The 15,874-nt window shown below is 40.8% G+C and overlaps 1 protein-coding gene across 1 annotated transcript in view; it reads left to right on the forward strand.

Moving 5' to 3' along the window:
• LOC126187515 (probable asparagine--tRNA ligase, mitochondrial) overlaps positions 1-15,874 on the forward strand; it is a 77,631-nt gene that overhangs the window by 53,057 nt on the left and 8,700 nt on the right. The gene's annotated exons all lie outside the window — the stretch shown is intronic.

Genomic DNA, 15,874 nt, shown 5'->3' on the forward strand with positions numbered 1-15,874 from the left:
GAAGTGAGGGCTATAAACTTATATTGGAATAATGTATGGGATGGCCCTTAGTGAGGTTTCGTAGTCCCAGATTTACTCATTTATTAACACTTTATTGCATACACAAAACACAGAATAAATGACTCATAGTATCTAAGAATTACTGATCCTGTGAATTTTCCAGAACTAAAAATGAAAATAATTGGATTTAACACAACTCAAATTATGGTAAAGGAAACCAGGAGGCAATTCTGACAAAATCACTTGCTTTTGGCTGGAGCCTCCTGACATCACGATGAGGCTGCATAGTGTGATTGTATTGTAAATGCGTTCCACATTAGATGCTGTGGTGTGTTTTTTCCTTTTTATTTTCAGTTTGGTTCAGTACACAGTTGGACAAATCAAATCAAATGGCATGGCAGATATATTACACATTAGAACTAAATAAATTATAATTAAGACGAAAAATAACTCACACATTTGATGAAAAAGTGGGTGTTAATGTAACCTGTTCCTGATCTATTGCTGTTAATCAGATGAAGAAGCAATGCATAGCTGCTTCCTCTTTGTGGCACCTTTCCTCAAGGCATCCAACTTTGCTTCTTGATTCAGATACCTAATCCTTATAAATGTTGTTGTTCTTACATAAAGAGCAGTAACTGTGTCATGAGACTCGGGAAACTTTGTTTCAAAATAGGGCTTAGAGATGTAATGACATTTTTGGTTTGCACACTCCATTTCCATGAAAAGCAGCAAATTCTTTTTCAAACTTCAACATTTTGTTTGTTTATCTTGGTATTGGAGGGTGAAGACCACCACAAAATATAATTGGAACTCCAGTGTGCATTAGGTTCTCCTATTTCACCTTTTGCTGCTGGAAAACCTAATTACACTCCTGGAAATGGAAAAAAGAACACATTGACACCGGTATGTCAGACCCACCATACTCGCTCCGGACACTGCGAGAGGGCTGTACAAGCAATGATCACACGCACGGCACAGTGGACACACCAGGAACCGCGGTGTTGGCTGTCGAATGGCGCTAGCTGCGCAGCATTTGTGCACCGCCGCTGTCAGTGTCAGCCAGTTTGCCGTGGCATACGGAGCTCCATCGCAGTCTTTAACACTGGTAGCATGCCGCGACAGCGTGGACGTGAACCGTATGTGCAGTTGACGGACTTTGAGCGAGGGCGTATAGTGGGCATGCGGGAGGCCGGGTGGACGTACCGCCGAATTGCTCAACACGTGGGGCGTGAGGTCTCCACAGTACATCGATGTTGTCGCCAGTGGTCGGCGGAAGGTGCACGTGCCCGTCGACCTGAGACCGGACCGCAGCGACACACGGATGCATGCCAAGACCGTAGGATCCTACGCAGTGCCGTAGGGGACCGCACCGCCACTTCCCAGCAAATTAGGGACACTGTTGCTCCTGGGGTATCGGCGAGGACCATTCGCAGCCGTCTCCATGAAGCTGGGCTACGGTCCCGCACACCGTTAGGCCGTCTTCCGCTCACGCCCCAACATCGTGCAGCCCGCCTCCAGTGGAGTCGCGACAGGCGTGAATGGAGGGACGAATGGAGACGTATCGTCTTCAGCGATGAGAGTCGCTTCTGCCTTGGTGCCAATGATGGTCGTATGCATGTTTGGCGCCGTGCAGGTGAGCGCCACAATCAGGACTGCATACGACCGAGGCACACAGGGCCAACACCCGGCATCATGGTGTGGGGAGCGATCTCCTACACTGACCGTACACCACTGGTGATCATCGAGGGGACACTGAATAGTGCACGGTACATCCAAACCATCATCGAACCCATCGTTCTACCATTCCTAGACTGGCAAGGGAACTTGCTGTTCCAACAGGACAATGCACGTCCGCATGTATCCCGTGCCACCCAACATGCTCTAGAAGGTGTAAGTCAACTACCCTGGCCAGCAAGATCTCCGGATCTGTCACCCATTGAGCATGTTTGGGACTGGATGAAGCGTCGTCTCACGCGGTCTGCACGTCCAGCACGAACGCTGGTCCAACTGAGGCGCCAGGTGGAAATGGCATGGCAAGCCGTTCCACAGGACTACATCCAGCATCTCTACGATCGTCTCCATGGGAGAATAGCAGCCTGCATTGCTGCGAAAGGTGGATATACACTGTACTAGTGCCGACATTGTGCATGCTCTGTTGCCTGTGTCTATGTGCCTGTGGTTCTGTCAGTGTGATCATGTGATGTATCTGACCCCAGGAATGCGTCAATAAAGTTTCCCCTTCCTGGGACAATGAATTCACGGTGTTCTTATTTCAATTTCCAGGAGTGTATTTATCAATCTTTTGGCACATAAATATGATATTGCCTGGAATGTATTTCACTGGATCTGGAAGAACATAAGAGATAACAGTAATCACACAATATTATCACATCTGTTAATAAATTTTCTTCAACATTCACAGCTCCTGGGATACCTCACACTGGCGATTCATCAAACAACATTTACACAGAGGTCATTGGCAATGAAACTTCAGAATGCAGAATCTAAGTCACTGTTATTCTGAGGAGAGACTTCATTTGATTTTCCAGAAACTAGTGTGTTTCCAGGGAAAGAAATACCACTTGCATTGCCCAATAGTATAAAGAGATTCACTCTTTCCTTACTTCAGATGGCATAGGATTATTATAAAATATACCTAATCCTATTACCCTATTGGGGGGGGGGGGGGGGGGAATCCAAGCAATCTTGAACTAATCAGGAAATTAATATGTAGCTGATATTCATACTTCTTAGGCATTTGAAAAGACTGAAGAGAGATTATTTTGAAGTAATGAAACCTTTTTGGAAAGGTAACAATCTGCCTCTATCACTATCTTGCATACTGAACAAATGTCTAAGACTCTCTTCAGAGTATTCTCCTGAATTATGAGATTCATTCCAAATCCACTACGTGGAAAAGAACATTCAATTTTTGAACCATAGAATTCAAGACATCAAAGACGTTAATGAGTTCAAGAAAATTGTGTTGAATGACTTTACTTTGTTAAGAACATACTTCAAGGCCTTGAGCTGTTCATCATGAAAATCTTCAAGGCCTTGAGCTGTTCATCATGGAAATAGATGTGCTGCCATCCTTTCATACTGTCTTGCTCATCCCGTTATATTTAAGTGTGCTTCAGTAATGTGATGTGTTATCATTAGGTCACTTTTTGATGTTGAAGGTTCCTGTATAGCTGCCTAGTTATTTTGGACCCATTAGGTAGCATAATGCCTATTCCTGTGAAATGCTTCCTCTACAACTTTAACAGATGTGCACATCGAAGAAAACTACATCGAAGAAAAACAATACATTCCTGGTATCATCTGCTGGATTTATGGAATATTTTTTATCTGTATCAATTACCTGTGTGTGATCGGTAATCCTATGATACTTGATATCAATAGCTCTGTTTAATAAGATTTATTTTGGTCATCTTTTCTTTATGTTTGCTGAGGTGGACCTGCTAGTCAGTTCCACCCAACCAAGCTCCAGGAATCTTCAAATAATTTTATCTCCTTGTGCATGGATGGGCAGTGAAACAGAGCATTACAACTATGTGAATGACATAAACACCTGAACTTTCAGCTCTCTGTATTCACCCTTTCTTTAACAACAACAACACAATCTCATATACTAAGCAGGTTTACATGTCATTTTAAACATATGTAGCATGTGCAAAAGCAAAACAAGAAGTATAATTTTTGCACAAGCCAGTTTGACAGTCATTTGTCACTAGGTCTATTGTACTGTGACCTTTCCTCTGTTTTTCCTTGCCTTCTAAACACCTTCTAATATCTTCTACAGTGGGATGTTCTGACACTTACTACTAAATGTCATGAACATCTTTTGCATCACGGTGGCTTGGAAGTGGGACATGCCATCTTAAAAATCTCATGTCACACTTCACTGTGTGACCTACTGCCCAGAGATGCTGTGTTGCTAACTACACACAGTGACCCTGCCAGATTTAGAGGTAATGTGGCATATTGATAGTATGGTGCCATCCATTGAAATGTCCTGCAGCGTTACTGGATCCCTCCTCCCTTGAATCAGGGCTGAAAATGACCTGATCATTGTGAGGGAGGACAGTTGAATGACAGTGGGCTTGTGTTGGATAAGATCCCAGCTGACATCTTCAGGGTGTCAGTGCTCTGTCCTTTGAGAGAAGGTGAAGAAGCAGGAGCTGGCTGCTCAGGTTGAGGTGCTGCAGGCACTGGCGACTCAGCCGATGGGGGAGCTGGGTCAAAGTCCGTCCAGGGGGAGCTGCAGAGACAAGCATGGAGACGCAAAGACCAAATAGCCAGCTGTCCTCACAAGATACTGCAGATCATGGATCAGAAGTGGCCACTGCTGTGATAGCCTCTTGGATGGTGGTGATGCCTGGCCAGGTATGTCATAACCAAAGTTGAGTCCTCTGCATGCGCAGAAATCTCCACACAGTCGCCGCCAGAATTGGCTGATGGCCTTGTTGTGCCAGAATTGAGTGTCATGGTCCACCCAAGAGTATGCACTCAGTAGGAGTATCCAAATGAAAAAGTGTTGCTTCTTCAACTTAAACAGGTGGCACTAGTAAAGGGTCATGCAGATTCTGACAGGGAACCCGTGCAGCAACTCTGCTGAACTATGGGCATCAGTGGATGTTGCTCTGTAAGTATGTAGGAAAATGTGAGGGCCGATTCAGATATGGTAGTCTGCACAGCATTTGCCATTTGGGTCTTAAAGGTACATAGAAAATGTTCCCTCAGACCTCTGAAGACAGGATCAAACAGAGGAGTCTTTTTGCATGTTTGATGCAATTAGGAGTGCAGAATCACCGGAATGCAGTATCTGTAAACTGTGGTCTATCATGTGTGACAAAGATGGATAGCACTTTGATAGAAAAATTTTTCTGAAGTGCCTTGGTAGTAGTTGTAGTGGCAGTTGTTGTCGTCATCTGCTGCAGTAGAGGAAGTGGAAAAAGAATCAATAAGGATGAGTTATATGGCTTCTAAGGAAGGCCCCACAAAATCCATATGCAGGTGATTCTATGGGTGAGTGCATTCCAAGCAAAGGGAATGTGAGTGCATAGGTGCAGGCTGATGTCCCTTACAGGACAAACAACGATGCACCACCTGTGTGACGTCATTGCCCATTCACGACCAGAACATGCACTGGTAAGCTGTTTCATGTTTGAGGTTCTAATGGTAAGCTGTTTTGCCTATAACTCACTTATTAAATATCTTATGAAATAAAAGCAAAGTTATGATTCTATCGGTGGTTACCAGACACAGAACCGATCAAGAGCAATTTCAATACATGAGACAAAGAACTAATTCATTAACACTTCTTGTTGTAAAAAGTCAGTAGTTGCAAACAGTACTCATTATTCTGTTCATTGCTGTAAATGTTGTTGCTGCTGCTGTTGTCCTGAAAATAAATGGGATATGATTTCACTGGAGGGTTCCAGGGTCTTGGAAGTGTTTAAGAACATTATTTTAATCTTCCTCTTTGTCTCAGCATTTTAACGTAATTGCTTCACTCAGCAAAGTTGTCAATAATGTAGGTCAGTTGTGTTCTGAAAATGACATATTTCAGGTCGTAATGTAACTCCTTTAAAACTAACCACCACGTTAAGTCACTTTCATATGTATTCATCAATTTTCAATAACCACAAAACAATTTTTTCACACGTCATAAACATTAACACTGTAACCCACAAGGGTACATCAGTGATGAGTTACATTTTGGCTTATCTTCATCACAGCTCACATCTTACTCTCTACTACTACTACTAGCCAGAGAAATACATAAACCAAAGCTGCACAGGATTTATATTGACAGTTCAGAGAGTCTCATTCATGTCAATTTTTCAACACAATGTGGAATACCTTACATTGAATAATTACTGTTTTTAGTTAAATCAGTTTTAGTATGGGCAGTCTTTCATAATAAAATTAGACTAATGAATGTGACTTTAAAAATTTGGGTCCCCAAACAATGAAATAAACCAGTAAATTCGTATTAAGAAATATGCGTTACTGAGGTTACAAAATATTACAATAACAGAAAGGTTTACTGTGTTGTATGATTGGCTACAGCTATATCACCATCTACTGTACTCTAGAGTCACACAGATGTAGTCTCGTTATAGGATCCACAGTGAGATTTATCTATGAGCTGCAACATGGATCACTGCAGAGCTATGGGCACAACCTCTTGCCAATTGTCGTCTTCCTGTGTCAGCAGCACGATGCCTTGTTTAGTTTTAGTGTAGTTATGTCATGTTCTATAGATCATTTTTATGATTATTTTATCGATATGATGTGGAACAAGTCAGATTGCAAGATATATATACACACATGAATAGTGCTAATATTAATATTACTGAAATTTTTAGTTTTACACATGCAACTACATTTAGAGGTACCGTCAAACGGGGTGATTTTGGACACCGGGGCGAATTCGTACAGTATGGCTTATTTGCTCTTTGCCACTGCATAGAAACAAAGAGTTACGTATTTTAACATCCGTGTGCCAGTTATTTTAAATGCAAGATTGCATTTAACGCTTTCCACAACTTTTATTTTGCATCAATTGTTTCCCTAGGTGAATAACTAACGAACAGTCTCAGTGTTAAAAATCCATGCATTATCATAAAGTGGAAACTTTCTATTGTTGCTCTAAGCGGGAAGTTATTGTAACCGTAATTGACGATGCTCTCAGTAGCTAACAGCCTTGAGACAATTTCTGTACAAGTTTGTTGAGTTTCTCGTGCAAGGATATAAAATAACGACAGTTTTTGTAAAATTGTGTACTGCGTGGGGTGATTTCAGACAATGCCAAGAACGTATAAGAGCAGGAGAGGTGCTACAGTACGGTCTAATTATGACCCGAAACTTTTAGATAAAGCTGTTCGTGATATTCAGAGTGGTAAATTATCGTACAGAAAAGGGTGTGATTTGTATGGTATACCTAAATCAACCCTAAAAAATAAAGTGCAGGAAGCACATCTGAAAAAAATGGGAGGACAGCCAGTGCTAAATAAAGAAGAAAAAGAAATGTCGAAACAAGGTATCTTGAGAGCTGAACATTGGGGATTTCTCTTCACTAAATTGGATATTAGATATTTAGTTAAAGGCTACCTTGATAAATCTGGCCAAAAAGAGAAGAAATTTCGTAATAATTTGCCAGGAGAAGAATGGGTGCATTTATTCCTCAAACGACAGCCAGAAGATCTTTCCATTCGCTTAAGCAAAAATATTAAACAAGCTCGTGCAGAAGTGAAAAAAGAGACTGTTAAGACGTTTTTCTCCAATGTCAAGGCAAAGCTGGAAAATCTCCCACCTAGCAACATGATCAACTATGATGAAACCAACATGTCAGATGATCCTGGCAGGCAGCAGATAATTATGAAATGAGGGAGTAAGCATGCTGAGAAAGTGATGGACTCATCAAAATCTAGTGTCTCAATAATGATGGCAGGTAGAGTGCTGATGGTAAACTGCTTCCTCCGTACGTCCTTTACAAATCAGAGTATTTGTGAGACACATGACAAGAATGTGGACCACAAGGAACCCCAGTAGGAACAAAAGTAGATGGTTTGACCTGCCAGTATTTGATGACTGGTTCTTTACAATTGCTTTGCCCTATTTGAAGAGGCAAAACGGGCCAACAGTCATGAGTGGAGACAATTTATCCAGTCACATGTCTTTACATGTTATTGAAGAGTGTGAGCGGAACAATATTTCATTCATTCTCCTTCCCCCCAATAGCACGCACCTCCTCCAACTGCTCAATATAAGCTTCTTCAGGCCAGTGAAAGCAGCGTGGCGAGCTGTATTAACTGATTGGAAGAAACACACTCGTGGGACTATTTCCAAGGATGCCTTCCCATCTCTTCTAAAGCAGACAGTGACTAAGATTTCAGCAAACTCCAAGGAAAACATAAAGGGTGGATATCGCACCACGGGCCTAATCCCTTTTGATCCAGATCATGTCTTATGAAAATTGCCTGATAATGAGGAGAGCCAGCAAAGCAACGCAGACGCAAGGTCTTCCACTTTTGAAGAAATGATCAAAGAAATTCGTTATCCTCCAAATAAGCTTTGTAGCTCCCGCCGCTGCTGCCGCAAACTAGATGTTCAACCTGGAAAATCAATCACTGACCAATATTTTCAAGGAAACGAAAACAGTGCTGAAACAATTGACAGTGCTTCTAGCAGCAGTGAAAGTGAAAATGACACATCATTCAATGAAGTTTTACTGCTGAAAGAAGAGGCTTTTCTTGTTGCAGAGTACAAATATAAACGTGGAAACAAGGAGCAAACAAGGCAGTATGTTGGAGTGGCCACAAATGTTGGTGCTACGGAAGTAAGTGTGAAATTCTTGCACCCACACAAGAACAGTAAAAACATATTTGTGTTTCCTATTGTCCTCGATGAAGACACAATACAAAAATTGCAAATTTCAAGAATACTTCCCACACCAGTTGAGAAGTGAGGAATGTTCATTTTTCAAGAAGATGTGCTTTAGACTCGAAGACAATCGTTTATTTGAAGTGTTTGCAACTTAATTTAGAACGATGAGTGAGAGAAATTATTTTGACCTTTTAGTTAAATTACTGAGTTTGTTTGTAATATTTCAGTTAAGAACTGTAAAACATTTTTATTTAAATTTTTGCAAAATAAAAACTAATCTCTAATACATAAAATTCATTATATCGTTCCATATCACTTATTCATAACAAAGGGCTACCTTAAAATGTGTAAAATGTCACCAAAATCAAATAAAAAGCATGTAGAATTTAAAAAAAGGCAGTAACTGTCTGAATTTGCCCTCTATATACTGCAACTTTGGACAGAGATTTAAAAAACACTTGTGTCTGAAATCACCCCAATCCATGGGGTGACTTTGGGCACTTTATTTAACTGCCTCAGATAAATATACCTACACATAAACTTTCTGGTTCTGGGATATTTTATTTGTTACACATATACCCTACCATTTCCATAACAATCAATTTAATTTAACAATATATACAAAAGTTACAATCAAAATAACAACAAAACCGTCCGAAATCACCCCGTTTGACGGTACTTATTTTGTTTTTATACCAGTTCTGAAACAGAAACTCGTTCATGGAATAGAAGGAATTGTCCAAAATAAATGATTTCAAGCTAGATTTAAAACTTGATCTGCTGCCTACCAGATACTTTATGTTGTTGGGCAAATGATCAAAGATTTTTGTTGGTGAATACTGTACTCCTTTTTGAGCAATTGACAGCTTCAATAACGGATAGGAAAGGTAATTTTTCCCACTATTGTTGTACATATGAACATCAATGTTCTTCGCGAATTGAGATGGATTATTTATAACGAATTTCATTAGCGAATATATGTACTCTGATGGTGCAGTTAAAATACCTAACTCCTTGAATAGGTGCTTACATAATGTCCTTGGGTGAGCACCACTAATTATTCTCACTGCTCTCTTTTGTGCAATCAATGCTTTATGTCGAAGTGGTGAGTTACCCCAGAAAATTATTCCATAAGACATTATTGAGTGGAAATATGCAAAGTACTGTTTATTACGAAGACTAGCGATTATATGAAGGACAAAAGAAGCTGAACTTAATTGTTTGAGAAGATCAGTAATATGCTTCTTCCAGTTCAAGTTGTCATCAATGTGAACACCCAAAACTTTGGAGAAATCTACCCTGTTAACTGAGCCCTGTTCAAATGCTACATCAATTGTTGGCATGACTCGGTTCGGTGTACAGAACTGGATATAGTGAGTTTTTTCAAAATTAAGGGAGAGTCGATTTTCTCAGAACAACTTAATAATTCTTTGAAAGACATCCTTAACAATATCTTCAGCTGCTTTTTCTGGAATGGGTTTATTATAACACTCGTGACATCTGCAAAAAGTACTAGTTCTACTTGCTGAACGTTAAGTGAGAGGTCATCCACATGAATAAGGAACAGCAGAGGACCCAAAATTGAACTCTGTGGGACTCCATTTGTGATAATTCCCCATTCACTAGAATTTACCACCCTCGCAACATTATTTGTGTTATTCAACAGAACTTTTTGCTTTCTGCTCGTTAAGTATGATTAAAACCAGCTGTGTGCATAGCCTTCAATTCCATAAAACCTGAGTTTTTCTAAGAGTGTGACATGATCCACACAGTCAAATGCCTTGGAAAGATCACAAAAAATACCAACTGGTGATAATTTGTTATTTAGGGCTTGTACTATTTGATGGGTAACTGTGTAGATAGCATTCTCAGTCGAGTGGCCCTTCCGGAATCTGAGCTGTGACATGCTGAGTAAATTATTTTCACTTAAATGTGAGACTACCCTTAAAATATTGCAGTATCTTTTGTAGTAAGCAAGTAAAGTCAGATCTTGACTTATTCTGGCCTGTCCATGTACACTACTGGCCATTCAAATTGCTACATCATGAAGATGATGTGCTACAGACGCGAAATTTAACCGACAGGAAGAAGATGCTGTGATATGCAAATGATTAGCTTTTCAGAGCATTCACGCAAGGTTGGCGCTGGTGGCGACACCTACAACGTGCTGACATGAGGAAAGTTTCCAACTGATTTCTCATACACAAACAGCAGTTGACAGGCGTTGCCGGGTGAAACGTTGTTGTGATGCTTCGTGTAAGGAGGAGAAATACGTACCATCATGTTTCCGACTTTGATAAAGGTCGGATTGTAGCCTATCAAGATTGCGGTTTATCGTATCGCGACATTGCTGCTCACGTTGGTCGAGATCCAATGACTGTTAGCAGAATATGGAATCGGTGGGTTCAGGGGGCTAATACGGAACGCTGTGCTCGATACCAACGGCTTCGTATCACTAGCAGTCGAGATGACAGGCACCTTATCCGCATGGCTGTAACAGATCGTGCAGCCACATCTCGATCCCTGAGTTAACAGATGGGGACGTTTGCAAGACAACAACAATCTGCACGAACAGTTCGACGATGTTTGCAGCAGCATGGACTATCAGCTCGAAGACCATGGCTGCCGTTACCCTTGACGCTGCATCACAGACAGGAGCGCCTGTGATGGTGTACTCAATGACGAACCTGGGTGCATGAATGGCAAAATGTCATTTTTTCGGATGAATCCAGGGGTTCTGTTTACAGCATCATGATGGTCGCATCCGTGTTTGGCGACATCGCGGTGAATGCATATGGGAAGCGTGTATTCGTCATCGCCATACTGGCGTATCACCCGGCGTGATGGTATGGGGTGCCATTGGTTACACGTCTCTGTCACCTCTTGTTCACATTGACGGCACTTTGAACAGTGGACATTACATTTCAGATGTGTTACGACCCGTTGCTCTACCCTTCATTCGATCCCTGCGAAACCCTGCAGTTTAGCAGGATAATGCACTACCGCATGTTGCAGGTCCTGTACGGGCCTTTCTGGATACAGAAAATGTTTGACTGCTGCCCTGGCCAGCACATTCTCCAGATCTCTCTCCAGTTGGAAACGTCTGGTCAATGGTGGCCAAGCAACTGGCTCGTCACAATATGCCAGTCGCTACTCTTGATGAACTGTGGTATCGTGTTGAAGCTGCATGGACAGCTGTACCTGTACACGCCATCCAAGCTCTGTTTGACTCAATGCCCAGGCGTATCAAGGTCGTTATTACGGCCAGAGGTGGTTGTTCTGGGTACTGATTTCTCGGGATCTACGCACCCAAATTGCGTGAAAATGTAATCACATGTCAGTTCTAGTATAATATATTTGTTCAGTGAATACCCGTTTATCATCTGCATTTCTTCTTGGTGTAGAAATTTTAATGACCTGTAGTGTATTTCCCTCTTCCTCTTACACGATATCTTAATTCCCTTAGTAATCCAGGGCTTACGTGACTTAGTAATGACTTTTTTGAATAACGTCTCAGGAAAGCTACTCTCAAATATTGAGACAAATTTACGGTGGAATAAATTGAATTTGGCATCAGCATCATTTTCTGTGTATACTTCATCCCATTCTACCTCTTGTAGGCTGCTCTTAAAACTCTGTACCCTGTTTGCATAAATAAGCCTCCCTGCCTTGTATGAACCTGCCTGAAGCCTGTAAGGTGCTATATGTGTTATTTCCATTAACTGTGCATCATGACCAGATTGCCCATTAACATTAATTGTTTCTGCCTGAGCACTGTCTATGAGGGTTATTGATAAGTGACCTACTATCCTGCTGCACATGAGTTGGAAAATTTACAACAGATACTAGATTGAAACAACCAAACAGAGATTCTATCTCATCTTTCCTATCCCTATATTTTAAGAAATCGACATTAAAATCACCACAAACTGCTAACTGCTTCTTTTTGTCTGACAGGTAGCTCAATAATGCCTCTAGATTTTTCATGAATAGCTGAAAGTTACCTTGAGGGAATCTGTAGATTATTACAATTACTATAGGAGTATATTGCAGTAGCAACTCACAAGCACATTCTTCAAGAATCGACGTTTTCCATGTTGACTCTATATGAATAAGATGCTAATTTGCAATCCCTTAAATTTAACTTCTCCATCCCTGCGGTTATATGGTGTTCAGAGAGACACAAAACATCCATACCTTCAGAATTTACCCTATTTTCTAGGCATACAAGAAACTAATCTATCTTATTTTTCAATCTTATAATGTTCTGATATTATTTCTTTGGATACTGATAAAGACATTATGGCGCTGTTCTGTTTTAATCTCTTCCAATACTCTCTGTCTGTAACCTGACTGTAATGTAGAAAATGTGTCCCTCTGACTCCAGTTATCACATTTATTTTGTCTTGTGTGCATATGGCCCCCTTTTCATTTTCTGCAAGAAGATCAACTAATCTGTCCTTCCCCTGCCTATTCAGGTGCAGGCCATGACTAGTGTAACCCCACCTCCCAATTGCATCAACAAGCACAGCACAGATATGAGATGTAGTTTCTGCCAACAGTAACCCCACCCCTCCAGCTCTCTGTTAACACAGTTGACAGCCTTATTAACCCAGGGCTGGTCATGGCACTGCAAAACACCCACAAACCCCACATGAGTGTGAGCTGTTGCTGCTTCTATTACATCCAGGTCATACCTAATACTATAGTCCGAATTGCTGGCCAGGCTGTTTCCTGCTCCTCTGACTATAAGAACATGGCCCTCGCCACCAGAATCTTTGCACAAGGCCACTAGGTTTCTGTAACCTGGCCAAGCTTAGCACTAGGTTTCACAATGCTTGTGACCTGGTACTCGACTCCTAGCCTATCCTGCAGCAACTGGCCTACACCTCTTCCATGACTGCTACCAAACAGCAGGACTCTTTCCTTTCTGCTTGACTTTACTTCCAACCTAGCATTACAATTGTTACTAAGAGTCCGCTGTACCCTACTTTGCTGAAAAACTGTTTGAGGCTCTTCTACTTCAGGTAATGAATCAAACTGATTGCTCACGGGAATCTGAAACTGGCGAGTCTGGAGGTGGTGGCATCGTATGAAAAAACAGTAGAGACCCAATGGTGGTGTGGCTGAAAATTTGATGGACTGTGATACTCAGACATTTTGGAAAACGTGCTGTAATAGAAGATCCTGCTGGAATGCTGCTATAATATCTCTCAAATTTATTGGGGAGACACCAGAGACTATAACCTGGGAGCAGTCTGAAAACAGGCAGTTTACTGTCTGTCAGATTTCCCATAGGGAGTCTGGAGAGAGCGTCTGCAATAGAATGTTGATGGGAGGGGCAATAATGTATGGAGTACCAGTAACTGGATAAGTATAAAGCCAAATGATGGAGCCAGTTATCCATTCATTCGGACAGTTTAGTCTTGGGCCCAAACAAAGACAGCAAAGGTTTGTGATTTGTACTAAATGAAACCTATTTCCTCAAGAGACAGTGTAGAATTTGTGCACTTAAGAGGCCGCAGGAAAAGGCGGTTTTATTTCCAAAACAAGTATTTCTGTGCTTGCAGTAGAGGAAGGCCACGCTAACTAGCTTGTCCTGATAATTGTTGTGTCCCAACAGTGGATTTCCATGATGCCTGTAATCCCCCAATTTGGAATGCATACTATCCAAAGATGGAATGCCAAGTCCAAAGATGGAGTGCTAATACTAAAGTACATTAATTCATTGATTGTAGAGGCAGATACACTTCCATCAAATAAGAATGTAACAGGTACATTTCAAATTTCCACACATAATAGTATTTCTTACATAGTATTTCCACTGCACAGTCTCATCCTGTAATGCTGTTTAAGTAAACAATAGACACTTGCAGGTAGCTATCTTTCAGATTCTGACATATTTAAGCCACTTGTCTTTTTTGGAAACCCTGTTGGTGCTCGACCTCCTGATGATGTAGATCTTAAGTGAAACAGATATTTCCAGTCAGGTATTTGTTTGTAAGACTTTTTCATTGCAATATCACTTGTGAGGAAAGACTGTGCCTTTCACTAAATGTATTTATTCATGTTTAACAATAGTATTATGGAAAAGAAAGATTGCTAGTTACCACATAAAGGCGGCATTGAGTTGCAGACAGGCAAAGTGAAAGAGACTGTTAACATATTTACTTGTAAGCTTTTCGGCAAAGTCCTTCTTGTGACGTTAGCCCCCAGTGCCTGAGACAGTGACCGCACGTGTGCGTGTGTGTGTATGAGAGAGAGAGAGAGAGAGTTGCGCTTGTGTGAATGTGTGTATGTTCTGTTTCAGGACTTTGTCGAAAAGCTTACAAGTAAATATTTTAGAGTCTTTTTGATTGTGTCTGTCTATGACTCAGCGTCTCTTCTGTGTGGTGGCTATAATCTATCCTTTCCACAATTGTTTTTATTGTTTCATCTTTTAGTTTCCATTGTTTTATTCATGTTTAGTGAGAACAGTGATAACCACACTGATGAGAACTCTACGCCCCCCCCCCCCCCCCCCCCTCCAACAACCACCACCACCACTGCCACCACCACTGCTACCATTATATCTGTCTAAAGAAGCAATGTCTTGTAAACCTCCAGATTATTTCAATGGACAAGAGATATCTGGCTCCAGAAGTATCTTTTCTGTTTAATTCAAGAAGAGTCAGAATCTGTTATATTCTGTGATTTATTTCCACTTATTTGGGAGTAAATAAAATCTGTGTTGCTGTTGTTGAAGGTTGCATACAATACAGTGTGTGTCTGTCACAGACTTCATCCAATCAAACAGAGGCCATACAATGTTTTATTGATCAACACTCCAGTGTGAGTGAATGTGAAATGTAAATAATCTTTATCATTCCTCATAGAAGAAGTAGTACAAATCTATTGTTATCTTATTGCATAACAATTTGAAGTATTTTAATGAGTTTGGTAATATCCTGTGTAAGTGACTAATGTTTACACAACCCTCCCGAGAATGTCATTAACATCTCTTATAAGATGAAAATGGGAAAAAGTGTGTATAAAAGGTAAACTTGGAGTTTTTATTTTTATTTTGCAATTGAGTTGTATTCCACAGTTCATCTTGACTTCCTCAAATCTTGTGATTTTTTTTTCTGAATTACACAATAATACCCTGGCTCATTTGACAGCAGTGGTGTAACAGTAGTTTACTAAAAAGTAAGTCTTGTTGTTTCCCAAACTGTACTTTTATTTACCAGATTTGTCAGCTTCAGGCCATACCCTCTTTCCAAAACATAAAATGTTCAAGATTTGATTCAGTTGAGGGGATCCAGAAGACTTAACCTTAAACGCAAAAATTCTGAAGAATGATTTCTCTGAGACCACTAAGAGGTTGAAAACTCGTACTGAGCAATGTACCCTGTCAAACTGACCCTGGGTAATTAAACAACCATTATGACTATGACGTTGAATTTGTGGCTTCTTATGGACTACTCTATGTATA

The sequence above is a fragment of the Schistocerca cancellata genome, chromosome 5 (assembly GCF_023864275.1).
Source record: "Schistocerca cancellata isolate TAMUIC-IGC-003103 chromosome 5, iqSchCanc2.1, whole genome shotgun sequence".
NCBI lineage: Eukaryota > Metazoa > Arthropoda > Insecta > Orthoptera > Acrididae > Schistocerca > Schistocerca cancellata.